The sequence below is a fragment of the Carettochelys insculpta genome, chromosome 3 (assembly GCF_033958435.1).
Source record: "Carettochelys insculpta isolate YL-2023 chromosome 3, ASM3395843v1, whole genome shotgun sequence".
NCBI classification, from domain to species: domain Eukaryota; kingdom Metazoa; phylum Chordata; order Testudines; family Carettochelyidae; genus Carettochelys; species Carettochelys insculpta.
Window position 1 is genome coordinate 200,240,110 of NC_134139.1, and position 15,492 is coordinate 200,255,601.

At 42.7% G+C, this 15,492-nt stretch overlaps 1 protein-coding gene across 14 annotated transcripts in view; it reads right to left on the reverse strand.

The window, feature by feature from the left end:
* The window catches only part of PKHD1 (PKHD1 ciliary IPT domain containing fibrocystin/polyductin), a 455,042-nt gene that overhangs the window by 224,883 nt on the left and 214,667 nt on the right, over nucleotides 1–15,492 (reverse strand). The window lies entirely within an intron of this gene.

Below are 15,492 nucleotides of genomic sequence, written 5' to 3' on the forward strand. Positions count from 1 at the left end.
ATACTGAATACGGTTTGCATTACAGTTATTACTGTTTATATGTTGATAAAGTACAATGCTCACTCCCTTTTAAGGATCCTTGTAGTTGAAACCTACTCTGCTCCATGGATGGCAAGGGGAGATGGTATGATAATACTACAAGGAGGTTGAGGTTAGAAAAAGAGAGCGAGACAGTACCAGAGAAAAGAAATTAAAGTGAAGCAAGAATCTTAGAAACCCTTGAGGAGCCTCCTTTGAGTCTCTTATGAGCCTATTTTTCCCACTTGTCAGGGGGTATTATAGTCCCTTTTACATCATCTTAACCCCCTTTCCAACACTAAATTAGGCATTGGCACCCTAGGAATTTATGGGGCACACAGATGTGATTGGTGATATTCATTTGAAGTGTCATCCTGAATATGCATGATGTGTGATGTCATGGCCTTGTCTGTAAGTTCTGAGAAAAGGGTAAGAGTACTTAGAAATGCCATCGTGGTGACTCTTGCCTTACTCTTCCTCCATAACAGGATGAGTGTGACCCATGGGACTGATGTTAGTGACCCCTGATGCATGCTGTCTATGACAACCATCCCTTTTCATATATGCCATCATGTGCCAACAATGCCCAGATGCTTTGTATATTGGACAGACTTCAAACTCTCTTAGACAAAGAGTAAATGGGCACAAAACAGACATAAAAACACTCCTGATCCACAAACCGGTCAGCTGACATTTTAAAGGAGTGGGCCATTCTGTTAATGACTTAAGAGTTTGTGTCTTACTGAAGAGGAATTTTCACTCTACTTTGGAAAGAGAGGCTGCTGAACTCTCTTTTATATTCAAGTTCGACACATTAACACATGGTTTGAACTGGGATGCAAATTTTCTGGTTCATTATAGGGGCTGTTTTGCATACTTGGCTTAATCTAATTCTTGACTCCCCCTCACTCCTTCTGCCCCTCTACTCTCTGATTTGCTCACCTTGATCATTTTCTTTCTGGTTTGTCAACCTTGACTACTATTTTTGGTTCTCTGTGCCTTAAATATTGAGTCTGTTCTGGCATGGCTATGGTCTGAAGAAGTGGGTCTTTCCCACAAAAGCTCACCTAATAAATTATTCTGTTAGTCTTTAAAGTGCTACTTTACTGCTTTTTTGTTTTGATCCCTTTTCAAGTTGGTATGTGGTTAAAAGACTATGACTTGACAGTTAGATCTAGGGCCTGTACTTATACAAATTACCTTTATGCCTTGTATCTAGGGGTAAATATATAGTGGAAAACAGAAAAAAACCTTGCAACAAGCTAATTCTTGCAGAGCAGACTACTCTGTGGTTACTGTAAATGCAGTATAACAAAAAAAAAGTAGCCATTTTCTAGGTTAAGCTAACTACGCTTAACTGCACTGGGTTAATACATATATAGAAGCTTTAACTAAACTAATAGGCCTTATAGGCTGGCAAGCTACAGGAGTTCATTCTGTAAATAGACAAGAAAGACAAAGAGTGAAGAAACAGACGTGAAGTGGCTTACCCAGGATTCCGCAGAAGGCCTACAGTGGAGCTTTCCATGTTCCAGGCCACTTTTTGAAGCCGGGAGAGCTGGGTCTCCCACATCCTAGCTTCATGCCCTAACCTCTGGTCTAGAGCAGGTTGTCACAATCTCATGTTTTCCTTCGCTTGCCCTTTCCGCCCAAAAAACGTAGAAATGCAAATAAATACCCAAAACTCCAATATTTTTTGGCAATTCTTGTTTCTAACCTGGCTCAGAGATTCCTCAGTTGACTACTTGGGCCTTCTCCAATAAGTCGACTGCTTACAGAGCCTGCATAAAATGCATGTCTACAGAGCCTGCATCCTCAGCACCTTCCTTTATGGCAGCGAGACTTGGACCCTGTATGCCCGCCAGGAAAAGAGGCTGAACGTCTTCCACTTGCGCTGCCTCAGGCGCATCCTTGGAATATCATGGAAGGACAGAGTGACCAACACTGCTGTCCTCGAGCAAGCTGGAATCCCAACCATGCACACCCTCCTCAGGCAGCATCGACTCCGCTGGCTTGGCCATGTCAACGGGATGAATGATGGAAGGATTCCAAAAGACATCCTGTATGGTGAGTTAGCCTCTGGCAAAAGACCTCCCGGACGCCCCCACTTGCGCTACAAAGATGTCTGCAAGAGAGACCTCAGAGAGGTAGACATCGAGCTGGAAAACTGGGAAGAACTAGCAGATGACCGCAGCAGATGGAGGCAGGGGTTACACAAGGGCCTTCAGAAGGGCGAGATGAAGATCAGACAGCGAGCAGAGGAGAAGCAAGCGCACAGAAAGCACAATAAGGACTTGCCAGACACCCACCACATCTGCAAGAGATGCAGCAAGGACTGTCACTCTTGTGTGGGTCTTCATAGTCACAATAGATGCTGTAAATGAAGTCCTCAATTGAAACTTTAAAGGGCGCGATCCATAGTCTATGCAGACTGAAGGATGCGTACTAATCCTTCTTAAGAGTCAATTCCTAATCCAAGAACAAGAATATATCTGAATTGTGTGACATCTAGGATATTCTCTCAGGTATTCTTCAGTTGTCAGGTCCTGACCCAAATCCCACTAAAGTTTCTATATTGGCTCTCTCTATTATGCAATATCACTCAGTTTGTACTTTTATACTGATTCAACTCTTTGTTTTAAATCTACCTGCTGTGAAAGTTAGTGGGATTCTTTCAGTTGACTTCACTGGGTCTTCAGAAATATGGTCTGGAAACTATGGGCTTACCCCAGTTCAGTCACCTAACTTCTCGATGTTTAAGTTTATCCATCTCTAAAATGCAAATAATACCTAATGCATGAAGCTTAATTTACTTAATTTTTGGACCTCTGTATTTTATATATTAAGTATGTTCTGGTAAGGCTATAGATCTGAAGAAGTGGGTCTGTCCCACGAAAGCTCATCACCTAATACATTACTTATTAGTCTTTAAAGTGCTATATTACTGCCCCCCCCCTTTTTTTTTTTTACTGGAGTCTCTAACACATGTTGTGATCTTCAATGGAAAAGCACTATGGCCTGTATGTACAACACTTTCACATTAGTTGTTTTTCCACAATGTTAACTTCTCAGGGGGAGCAAATATATTAATAATAGACTATAAAAGGGACATTAAAAAATGGAAAGCACACGTCATTTAGGCTCAAAAATATGTTTTTCAGCTCCTGCACAAAAGAGAAGACTATAAAGAGAGATCATGAATTTCATAATGGACCACTGATTAGTTCACCTCCTCATGAAACAGGTGATGGTTTCATGGAACCATATCTCTAATCATCCACACAAACATTCAGAAAAAAAATCTGATTTCCCATTTCTTACCTAGCTCCAGTCCAGTCCATCAAAAAACTGCTCAACAATCTACAGTAATAAGGACAATGTTTGTGTGTGAGCAACTCATTATAATAAAAATAACTGAATTCCAGTGCTACAAAGAACAAGACTGAAAAAGCATATCTTGAATTACTTGGTTCAACCATAGTGGTTACCCAAAGCTTCTAAACAGCTTTTATCACAGGACAGTCTTCTTGTCCCTTTCTTGTCACAGAGGCAAGTCCTTTTGGAAAATCAGGTCCTCTTGCAAAAGAACAAGCAGAGTGTCCCCGCATAAAATGAGCTCTTTCAAATCCCTTTTGAAAGAATGTGGTGCTTCTTCTGGCAGCCCTCTTCTATCCCAAATGAGGAAGAGAGCCATTTTCTGAAAGATTCTTTCCAAAAAAAAGTGTGTGTAGAACTTCTAGGGGCCCTTTGTCTGAAAGAGCGGTCCTCATGATACTGGACTTTTCAGTCCCTGGCCTGTTCTTTTGAAAGAGTGGGAGCTGTGTGGACGTGCTCTTTTAAAAGAACAAAATTGTTCTTTTGATCTGCTTTTTTGAGTGTGAACACGCTCTTTTGAAAGATCTTCTGGAAGATCATCTTTCAAAATTCACTGTACTGTAGATGTGACCCCAGAGTGTAAGAACCTAGAGTAGCCATACTGGAGGACACCAATGGTCCATCTATTGCAGTATCCTGTCTTCCAGCAGTGGCCAGTGCCAGCTGCTTCACTGGGAATGAACAGAACAGGTAATCATTGAGTGATCTATCCCTTGCTATCCATTTCCAGCCTCTGGCAATTAGAAGCAAGGGAGGCAAAGAGCATGGGGTTGCATCCCTGACCATTTTGACTAACAGCTGTTAATGGGCTTATGCTACATGAACTTATCTATTTCTTTTTTGGAATCCTATTATAGTCTGGGTCTTCACAACATCTCCTGGCGATGAGTTCCAGAGGTTGACTATGTGCTATGTGAAATAGTATTTCCTTTTGTTTGTTTTAAACCTACCACCTATTAATTTCATTGGGTGACCACTGGCTCTTGTCTTAGGTGATGAAGTACATAATATTTCTTTATTCATCTTCTCCACTCCAGGTATGATATTATAGACCTCTGTCCCTTCTTCATCATCTGTTTTCCAAGTTGAAATGTCCCAGCCTTTTTAATTACTCCTTCACATGCAAGCTGTTCCATATTCTTAATCATTTTTGTTGTCCTTTTTTGTTGCCTTTCCAATTCTAATATATCTTTTTGGAGCTTGGTGTGACCAAAAATGCACTAGTATTCAAGGTGTGGATGTACCCAGGATTTACATACTGGAAATACGTATTCTGTCTTATTATTTATCCCTTTCCTAGTGGTGCCTAACAATCTCTTATGGTTTTGGTTTGGTTTGTGTGTGCAGTATTTTTTTTGACTGCTACTTCATATTGAAGCATATGTTTTCAGGAAAGACTACAGAGACTCCAAATTCTTTTTCTTGATTGGTAAGAGCTAATTCCCAGCTCATCATTTTGTTTGTATAATTTGGATTATGTTTTCCAATGCACATTATTTTGCATTTATCAACATTGAATTTAGGTCTTATTTTGCTGCCCATTCGCTCAGTTTTGTAAGATCCATTTGTAACCCTTTTCTGTCTGCTTGGTGTGAGCTGTGGTGAGTAATTTTTTTTTGTCTGCAATGTTTTTGTCTGCAAATTTTGCCGTCTTCCTGCATATCACTTTTTCTGGGTTATTTCTATACATATTGGATGGGACTGATCTCAGTGTAGATCTCTAAGGGACACCACTATTTACCTTTTTCCATTCTGAAAAGTGAGGATTTATTTCTCCCTTCTGTTTTCAGTTTTTTATCCAGGCTACGTCTACACGTGAAGCCAACATCGAAATAGGCTATTTCGATGAATAACTTCTACACGTCCTCCAGGGCTGGCAACGTCGATGTTCAACTTCGACGTTGCGTGGCACCACATCGAAATAGGCACTGCGAGGGTACGTCTACACGCCAAAGTAGCACACATCGAAATAAGGGTGCCAGGCACAGCTGCAGACAGGGTCACAGGGCGGACTCAACAGCAAGCCGCTCCCTTAAAGGGCCCCTCCCAGACACAGTTGCACTAAACAACACAAGATACACAGAGCTGACAACTGGTTGCAGACCCTGTGCCTGCAGCATAGATCCCCAGCTGCCGCAGAAGCAGCCAGAAGCCCTGGGCTAAGGGCTGCTGCCCATGGTGACCATAGAGCCCCGCAGGGGCTGGGGAGAGAGCATCTCTCAACCCCCCAGCTGATGGCTGCCATGGAGGACCCAGCAATTTCGACGTTGCGGGACGCGGATCGTCTACACGGTCCCTACTTCGACGTTGAACGTCGAAGTAGGGCGCTATTCCAATCCCCTCATGAGGTTAGCGACTTCGACGTCTCGCCGCCTAACGTCGAAGTTAACTTCGAAATAGCGCCCGACGCGTGTAGCCGCGACGGGCGCTATTTCGAAGTTGGTGCCACTACTTCGAAGTAGCGTGCACGTGTAGACACAGCTCCAGTTAGTGATGTATGAGATGCACTTTTGGATATTTTGATTTTTTTTTCACAATTTAAACTGATTTCAGTCATTTCTGTTGGCCAAAATGACTTGTCCATTGCTACAACAATTTCCTAATAGGGGGCATTATTGTACACGTAAGTTGAGGGAATGTCTAGGAACTTAAAGAACTCTGCTTTCAGGAAGTGCTTTCTGAGAAAGTACAGTATATGTGGAGGATGGAATAAAGCCTAAATGTTACATTATCTCAGCTCTTTTGTATTATGCTCAAATACAAACATGGTGGACCTGAAAAGATGTGAAATCAAAACTAAAAATATTGCCACAAAACCAAAAACCAAATAAATACCCAAAAGAGAAAAACTACAATCATGATGGCATACCAGATTCCTGTCCCTGAGCAGAGGGCTATAAAAGGAAATGTGTTTAGCCAATGGGCATTCTTTAGATATAATGGGTCAAGCATGTTGAATAACCTCATCAAGTCAATGAAAATCACATAGAGGTTCTTACATTACTGTCTACATTTCTCTTCTATCTGTCTGGCTGTAAGTATCCTGTCAGCAGTGCCTCAACTGGCACAAAATCTACACTTTCAGGAATGATGCCATTTTTTAAAAACAGCTGGTAAAACCCGGTTGTAAAGGATGCAGGCCAGGATCTTACCAGCTAGAGAGAGTAGACAGATGCCATGGTGGTCATCACAGCACACAAAGTCTTCTTTTCTTTTGTATATGTGTACAATTGGGGCATCTTTGAAGTCCTGACAAACTAGCATCTTCTCCCAAAAAGTGATAAACAAACAGGTGAAATAGTACTTCTGCTGGCCACCAGCAACTTTATGAATTTTTGATACTATTGTATCGCTGCCAGATGATTTTCCAGATTTCATCTGTTTAACAGCTTTTTTTTTTTTGTGCCTCATTAGGAGTTGGCGGTGTGACCAGCTGTGAGCACACTGAATTGTTAGCTCTCTCCAGTCAGTTGACTACTTAGTCCTTCCCCAGAGTCAATTCCTAATCCCAGAACAAGAATACATCTGAATTGTGTGACATCTAGAGATCTCTTCAAGAATGCTGCTGTCAAAAGTTGAGTCTGGTTTAATATATTGCAAAAATGTCCAGCCCAGTAGTCAAGAATTTCAGAACAATCTCTGATCAGAGTAAGACCATCAGCAGAGCACACTGGTGTAGAGCCAGAAATGCATTGCTCATAAACTGCCTTCAGCCCATCATAGAATGCTTTAAAATCATGTCTGTCAGCTGCATCCTGAAGTTGAACGTTTTATATTTCCACCAGTCCTCTTTCGTTTTCTATAATTTGACTTGTGCCTCTTGCTTAACTTGAATATATGCTGATTTCCTGGATGCATTCTCTTTATCATTGATCCATTCCAGGTGTGTTACATGCATCTTACAAAGACCTTGGGCATCTTTGTCTTTGTCATCAAACCAGTCCTTCTGCTTGCGTTTTTGGAAATCAAGGATTTCAACAGCTGTTCTGTAGATTGTTGCTTCGACACTAAGCCAATCATCCTCAATAGTGGGTGACCATTCTAGACCTTCATTGCTGATGACTAAGGAAGTGTCAAGACTGGGTTGAAACAGTGCTTGTGTCTCAGGCATTTCAAGTTTACCTACATCCAGCTTTTTTTCGGCATCCAACAGAATCACACATTTTGTGGACAAAGGTTCAAGGAGCCAACACAGAGTATTATGTAGTGGTCAGACCAGGCGCCAGAGACACGCATTGCATCAGTCAGCATCAGACAGATCTCTTTGTTTTGTGATGAAATATTCATGCCAGTCTGTGCATGTCTGTAGTGTGTCAGGCCACGTCTACATTACAGAGATCTTTCAAAAGAAGCCCTTCTGGAAGATGACTTCCGAAAGAACTTATTTCGAAAGTGTGTGTCCACATGGCCCCAGCTCTTTCAAAAGAATGGAACAAAGATGAAAACATCAGGCCCCATGAGGACTGTTCTTTTGGGGAAAAAAAAGGGTCTGTGGTGCATCTTCACATTTTCTTTCGAAAAAAGCTTTCGGGGGGAGGGGGCCTTCTTCCTGAAGTGAGAAAGGAAGGGTGAATTCAAAAGGACTGCCTCATTCTTTTGATTTACTTTCAAAAGAATGCTTTTTGTGTGTAGATGCTCTGCAGAATATTTCAAAACAGCCCTGTTCTTCTGAAAATCTTTTGAAAGAACTTGCTAGTGTAGATGCAGCCTAACTGTTTTTCTTTAATTAGTGTCTCCCCAAAACTGGACTGTGCCTCCCTATACTGTGATAATATTAGTGATCTCATTTTTCTGTGTTGTGTTTTCTTAGCATCTCTGAATAATTTGCTGCATTTTCTGGTGGTTGTTATCTTGACTGCTGCAGACTTTGGAAAGGATGTTGTGATTATTGCCTTTTACAGAACACTCAGCAACAGGATAGGTGGTGGAGGGAGCGTGGAGAATAAATCAATAGAAGCAATCAATCAATATTTGTTGACAGAGCAATAAAACTGATGTGAAGGACTTTGGAAGGGCTAAATAGGTGTCTCACTATTAACAAACCTCCCCTTGCAAGCATCAGATAGGACAAGGTATTCGTACTAATTAAGAAAGAAACCACTACGGCATGGTCATAGGTTGCGAGGACTTTCCCACCTGCTCAGGTATGGAAGAAATCCTTCATAGGAATAATAGTACTATCAGAATGAGCTGAGGGTACTCATATGGCAGGGGGTCTGAGTTTCCTCTCTCTTACAATACCATAAACCAGGAGAAACTCCACTGAAAGCAATGATGTAAAACCACAGCAAGTGGCAGGAAATTTCAGGGCCACAGTTGCTGGCTTCAGTGCAATATGTAACTTTTACTTTTCTATTTTCACAAGACCGCTGCTCACTATATTGACTTGCCACATACAATTGGGTGTTTGACACAGATCTTCCATGAGACCTCTCAATTGGAACACCTTAACAGGTGCACAAGTGGACAGGAAGATCAGGCTGGGCAAGCCTGTCTGGATTCTGTTAGTCATATGGTTTTACTCTACTGATCATCACCATAGTGAGAGTCTCTTCCAAGTATCATCAGTAACAATAGCAAAGACCCTAGTTGTTATCATTGGTATTTTTCCTGGTTTGGCCTATGAAATTCAACTTGGGATAAGGAGGGCTTTTTTAGGTTTGGGGGGTATTTATTTATGCATAGATTTTATTTATTTACTCTTTGGTTTAGATTGACTGGTTTTAGGGGCTTGGGTTTCTGGGGTGGAGAGTTGTTTGGCACTTTTTTTGTGGAAGAAATGTGTCATTCTGTGGTGGGAGGACCTTTCCAAGGAGGAGAGTTTCGCAATATTTCTTGAGGACAGTTGGGCAATGCCTACAGGGCAAGATTTTTTTTAAAATAATTTAAGCAATTTGACTACACAAATTGCTTAAATTATTTCAAAATACCTTATTCTCAACTTGAAGCTTTCCAAATGGCACCAAATTTCAGAATAAAGGGCTATTCCACATTTTCCATTACTCCACATATGACGAGGGGTACCAGAACTGGAAAAAACAACAAGAAGTCTTGTGGCACTTTATAGACTAACAGATATTTTGGAGCATAAGCCTTTGTGAGCAAAGAACCACTTTGTCAGATGCATGAGTGGAGGGGTTTTCAGAGGAGGATTTAAAGAGGGATTCTCAGTCAAGGGGAGGGCCACACTTGACAAGGCCTATTCAGTCAGGGTGGATGTGGCCCATTATCGGCAGTTAATGTTGAGTTGTGAACGTCAAGAGAGAAGAAATCAAGTCAGTCCAGTCAGGGGGGATATGGCTCTTTATCAGTAGCTAATGTGGAGGTATGAACATCAAGAGCAAAGAAACTGCTTTTGTAATGGGCCAACCACTCCCAGTCTCTGCAATAGCACACTCGAAATAGCAGCGCTATTTCAGATGCTGTGAAAAGCCTAAGCATTGCTATTTCAGGATACCTTTGTATCCCAAAATAGCACCTGCCATGTAGACATAGACTCAGATTCCTCTGGAAATTTGTTCCACAGCTGGATCCTCTCCACTGGGAATGCTTTGTCCCCAACTCTCCAGTACTTTGTCCTGTTCTTCTTTCAGATATTACCCCACCCACCTGCAGCCAATAACCCAGCATCAGTACCAAAAAGAAATTGAACCAGGTTTTGGGAGGGTTGAAAAAACCTTTTTATGCAAGTCTTAGGCTGGGTCTACACGTGCCCCTTCCTTTCGAAAGGGGCATGTTAATGAGTGTGTTCAAAAGATGCTAATGAGGCGCTGCAATGAATATGCAGCGCCTCATTAGCATAATGGCGGCCGTGGCGATTTGAAAGTGCGGCTTTCGAAGCACGCGCCGCCCGTGGAGACAGGACTTTCTGAAAGGACCTCCCCAGTTTTCGAAAGCACTTCTTCCAATCACCAGATGGGAAGAAGGGCTTTCAAAAACTGGGGGGTCCTTTCGGAAGGTCCCAGCTCCACAGGCGGCGCGCAATTCGAAAAGCCAACTTTCAAATCGCTGCAGCTGCCATTATGTTAATGAGGTGCTGCATATTCATTGCAGCATCTCATTAGCATCTTTTGAACCTGCTCATTAACATGCCTCTTTCGAAAGGAAGGGGCACATGTAGACACAGAGTTAGTTCTTCCAAATTAACACTGACTTTGATACCATGTTCTCTTCAAAAGGACATTTCTGTGCTTGTTTTTCATGTTGTTGTCAAACTAACTCAAATATGGGACTATACCTCTAAAGGAATTCACCAGCCACAATTAGCACCATTTTCATTTGCCCTAAATAGCCAACAATTTCCCTGTGCCCTAAATAGCCACCAATCTACCTCTCCTTAATGTTAATGAAGCAGAAGAGCAGAAGCATGAGTATTTCTAATTCAAAGGAGCCAAGGGAGCCTGCATGGATCATTAACATGAGAGAGCTTCATTACCAAAAGAAAGAGCCTTTCCCTCAACTTCCCCTGGCTCTATTTGAAAGAAACCAGGAGGTAGTGGTCTTAATGCAAAATTAACCCCCACTTCAAGCAGCTGGAAGCTTTTACACACTATACTAGGAAAAAAAAAGATGACTCATTGACAGAGCTGTATTTTTATGTTGAAGTGGAGTAATTCAATTAAGGAGTAATTTGCTTTAGAAATATGGCATAGTTACGAGACAGAACTTTACAATCTGAATCACAATTTACAATTGTGGCTGTATAAGCTGTTATGTAATTTAGCTCAAGTGCACTGTGTAGAGCTGTTGAACATAGATGGCCCACGAAGGATTTGCTGAACCAATCAACAGCACCAAGGAGAACAAATATTAACTCTCCTGTTTATGTTTACCATTAGCTTTCTTATCCTAAGGCTCCATATCTCTGCCTATGGTGGCAGGCACTGTGTTTCTCTCTAAATGAATTCTGTTTGGTGCATTTATGAAATAACCCATTACGATAATCCATCTACTTAAAACAGAAAATCAAACAGCAGCTAACTTCAAATCGGCTGCAAACATTTGTGTCAATACTCTAATTTACTGTTGTACAAATGTAGCCGAAATGCTAACTTTGACTATAGCAAACTCTTATGATCTAATTGGTGGGTCCAAGAACACTTTTTTTAAATTGCACAAAGTCAAAATCTTTGGATATTGTCACTAAATGTATGTGCCCAAGTAGAAACACTCTGAATATGATTCTTATCTCTCTTGAAAGATTTAACTTCAAACTTCAGTGGATATTCTCCTGATTTACACTGGTATAAGTAGGTGGAGAATCAGGCCTTTTGGGCCTGGCTCTCTGAGATGCTGCATAATTGTTGGAGGAAATGCTGTGCTGAAAATCAGAGATGGGCATTTCAACTTGGGCAACCAAAATCTAAGGAACTCATTGAGGATTTGGATCTGTGGGTTTTGAGACGGCCACACTTCATGTCACAACTGTCCTGCTGTTGTCCACTGCTCTGAAAATCAACTCCATTTTTGGACTACACTTACACTTGGCTGGTAAGTAGATTGTAGGTACATAATTCTAGCTATGGCAATTGTGCATCTAGAATCAACTTATCTGCAACTGACTTACCTGTCCATCTTCACAGAGGGAGAAACTTTCCTGTTGACCTCCCTTACTCCTCGCGCTATCAAGGAATCCAGGGGTTGACTGCCGAGTCCTAATAGTTCAATTTTGTGCGTCTCTACCAGATGCGTGAAATTGAACTCCAGGAGATTGACCCTGACCAGGCTGATTTGATGCATATTCTAGATATACCCTGAGGGCCAATCAATTATGTAAGAAATACAGCGTAGTAATCTAGACAAAGGTAAGAAACTCAAGCAGGTGGGTTTGTTAATTGAACAGCCAATGTCCAGCTGTTAAATGCTCAGCAGCAAATCACATCACATGACCCCTGACAGGGCCCATTAAGATAACAGAAGAGTGTGTGTATGTCTAGATAAGGCATCTATATCTGTGAACAAGTGCAAATGTTTGGGGAAGATGTGTATACTGAGGGTCACAGTGTACATGTGTCATGAGTGGAAAAGTGTGGCTTTGCATGTGTCTGATGCAGGGAGAGCTATACACAAAGGTGCACACACAGGATAAGTAAATATCAAAGGAGAAGCCAAACTAGAGTAATCATGTGAACTCTTCTGTTGAAGTCATGAAAGTAGGGGGTATCCTCTTCCTTTTACATTGACACCTCCACTACTGCTGTGTTTGAAGCAAGTGCACGCACTACAGGAGAGGATATGAGGCCAGACTGAGGAATTAAAGTAACCAAAAAGTAAGCTAATCACCTCTCCAACAAAATAAAGGAGTGAAGCAATAAAAGGCTCAGTTACAAGGCTGGGCAAATATCATGGCTTTCAAAATTCTGCAGTGGAGGCACATGAAGTTGAGTGAGAAGCTGAGTTACTCCTGAACTGTACAAAGTTTGCTATAAGTGCTTTTAGGATTTCTTGGGATGGAAGGTCCTGAGTAGTGGAGATCGTTGTACAGGTTATACCTCTCTACTCCAGCACCCTCAAGACCTGACCAGTGCCATACCAGAGAATTTTCTGAATGATTATCTAACAGCACTGCCAACATTTCCACTGTGTATTGGGCTCTTAAAGGGCATTTAAGGGAAAATTACAGCTAAATAACAGCATTGAATACTGACAGCCAGGATTGGTGACTGTAAATAAATGTTATGGGACCATGGGAAACCTGGTCACACATTTGATAAGTGGTTGTCATACTGGATTATGGATGCTGCCAGCCAAGAAGGTGCTGGATGAGAGAGGTTCAACCTGTAATGGTTTCCTCTTGTAACAATCTTGCATGAGCAGGAGAAACTTTTAAAGTCACTTAATCACATTATGACAATTTGTAATGAGAATTTGTTTTAATATTAATAGGAGCTCACATTTTCGAGATAATATGGTTAGCAGTGGCATTTTGAGCAACCATATCTAGCCTGCAGCAACTCAGCACTGCACCATGACATAAGCTGTTCTTCACAGCACTCAATAACTTTTGCACATATAGATTTATAAAGACTTTTATAAGCTTCAATTACATTTTTAAAGATGTACTGAGACCTTCCAGGGCACTTTACGTGACACATTAGTTTAAATTTCAACTGGATTTGATGGAAAATGCTCTTTTTACAGAGATATGGATCAAGGTTGTGAAGTTTCGATTCACACCCATATTTCCCTCCAAGTTCTAGGCTTTTTTACATTCAGACAGAGCAGGCAGAAATTCTTCTATCATGCTAAAAAATGTTTTTTTTTTTTACAAGACAAATGTTTTGGCAAAAATGTCTGGGGTGTGGGGCAGAGGGGATAAAACTGGGTTTTCATCAAAAAACTGAAAACCAAAAACCTCGATGATTTCAGGGTTCTGAAAGACCAAATATGGATTTTCTCAGCAGGGCAGGGAGCCACCCACACTGCAGGTGGGGGAAGTGAGCAGGAGAACTAGGGGGGAGGGACAGCTGAGTCTGAACCTGCTAGAGGTGTGCAACCCCACTGAGAAGGAAGTGGCAGGAAGAAGCAGAGGAGTTTAGGGGGTAGAGGCTGCGGAGGAGGAGCAGCAGTGTGTGTAGCTGGAGGAGCTCATCGGCTAAAACAGGTTAAGCCTGGGACTGTGGGGGGGGGCAGATTTGGGGGCTGAAGCAGGTAAAGCCTGAAGTGGGGGTGGTCTTGGGGCTGAAAGGAGTTAAGCCTGGTGATGGGGGGGGGTTAATTTGGGGCTGAGAAAGGTTAAACCTTGGGTGGGGGGTGGGTTTGTGGGAAGGGAGGTAAAGCCTGGAGATGGGGGTAACAACTTTCTAACTGGCACAAATCAATGGCTACGTCTACACGTGAAGCCTACATCGAAGTAGCCTATTTCAATGTGGCGACATCGAAATAGGCTATTTCAATTAATAACGTCTACACGTCCTCCAGGGCTGGCAACGTCGATGTTCAACATCGACGTTGCGCAGCACCACATCGAAATAGGCGCAGCGAGGGAACGTCTACACGCCACAGTAGCACACATCGAAATAAGGGTGCCAGGCACAGCTGCAGACAGGGTCACAGGGCGGACTCAACAGACAGCCGCTCCCTTAAAGGGCCCCTCCCAGACACACTTGCACTAAACAGCACAAGATACACAGAGCCGACAACGAGTTGCAGACCCCGTGCATGCAGCATGAATCCCCCCGCTGCAGCAGCAGCAGCCAGAAGCCCTGGGCTAAGGGCTGCTGCACACGGTGACCATAAAGCCCCGCAGGGGCTGGAGAGACAGCGTCTCTCAACCCCCCAGCTGATGGCTGCCATGGAGGACCCCACAATTTCAACGTTGCGGGACGCGGATCGTCTACACGGTCCCTACTTCGACGTTGAACATCGAAGTAGGGCGCTATTCCGATCCCCTCATGAGGTTAGCGACTTCGACGTCTCGCCGCCTAACGTCGAAGTTAACTTCGAAATAGCGCCCGACACGTGTAGCCGCGACGGGCGCTATTTCGAAGTTAGTGTCGCTACTTCGAAGTAGTGTGCACGTGTAGACACAGCTAATGTGTGTGTGCTGTTCTTACAAGAGGGGTGACAAAAAGGATAGCTGAAGGTATTTATTAAGGACTTCACATGCATTGTGGCTCTTGAAGTATTGATTTTGTAACCGAAGTTGAAAAAATGGCTCTTCCCGCTATTTTGGTTGCAGAACCCTGCTCCATCCTCTTTAGAGCCCCCTTCAGGAAGCTGAAGGCTGCTATCAAATCACCCCTCACTCTTCTCTTCAACTTAACATGATGATGATTTGGGTGGTAGTGCACATATAGGGGAGTGAGATCTGGAAAGAGCATAGAGAAGATGCTCTTGATCTCCAAGGAGGCAGGTCACTTGACTCAGAAGACATTCCCCTGGAGGATAGGCCAGCCACTGGTCTTGGGAATATAGTGCTGCCAAGTATCTTTGCCATCAGCTGGCTCCCTGCTCTTATAGATCAATGGAAAGAGAAATGGGGGCCAGCCTGAAAGAAAAGGATTGTTGAAAAGAGCCAAAGGCCCCTGTTATGGCTAACCTAAAACTATTAAGCCATCCACGCGCAGCGATGGGTCACACTGAATGTCAGATTCAAAC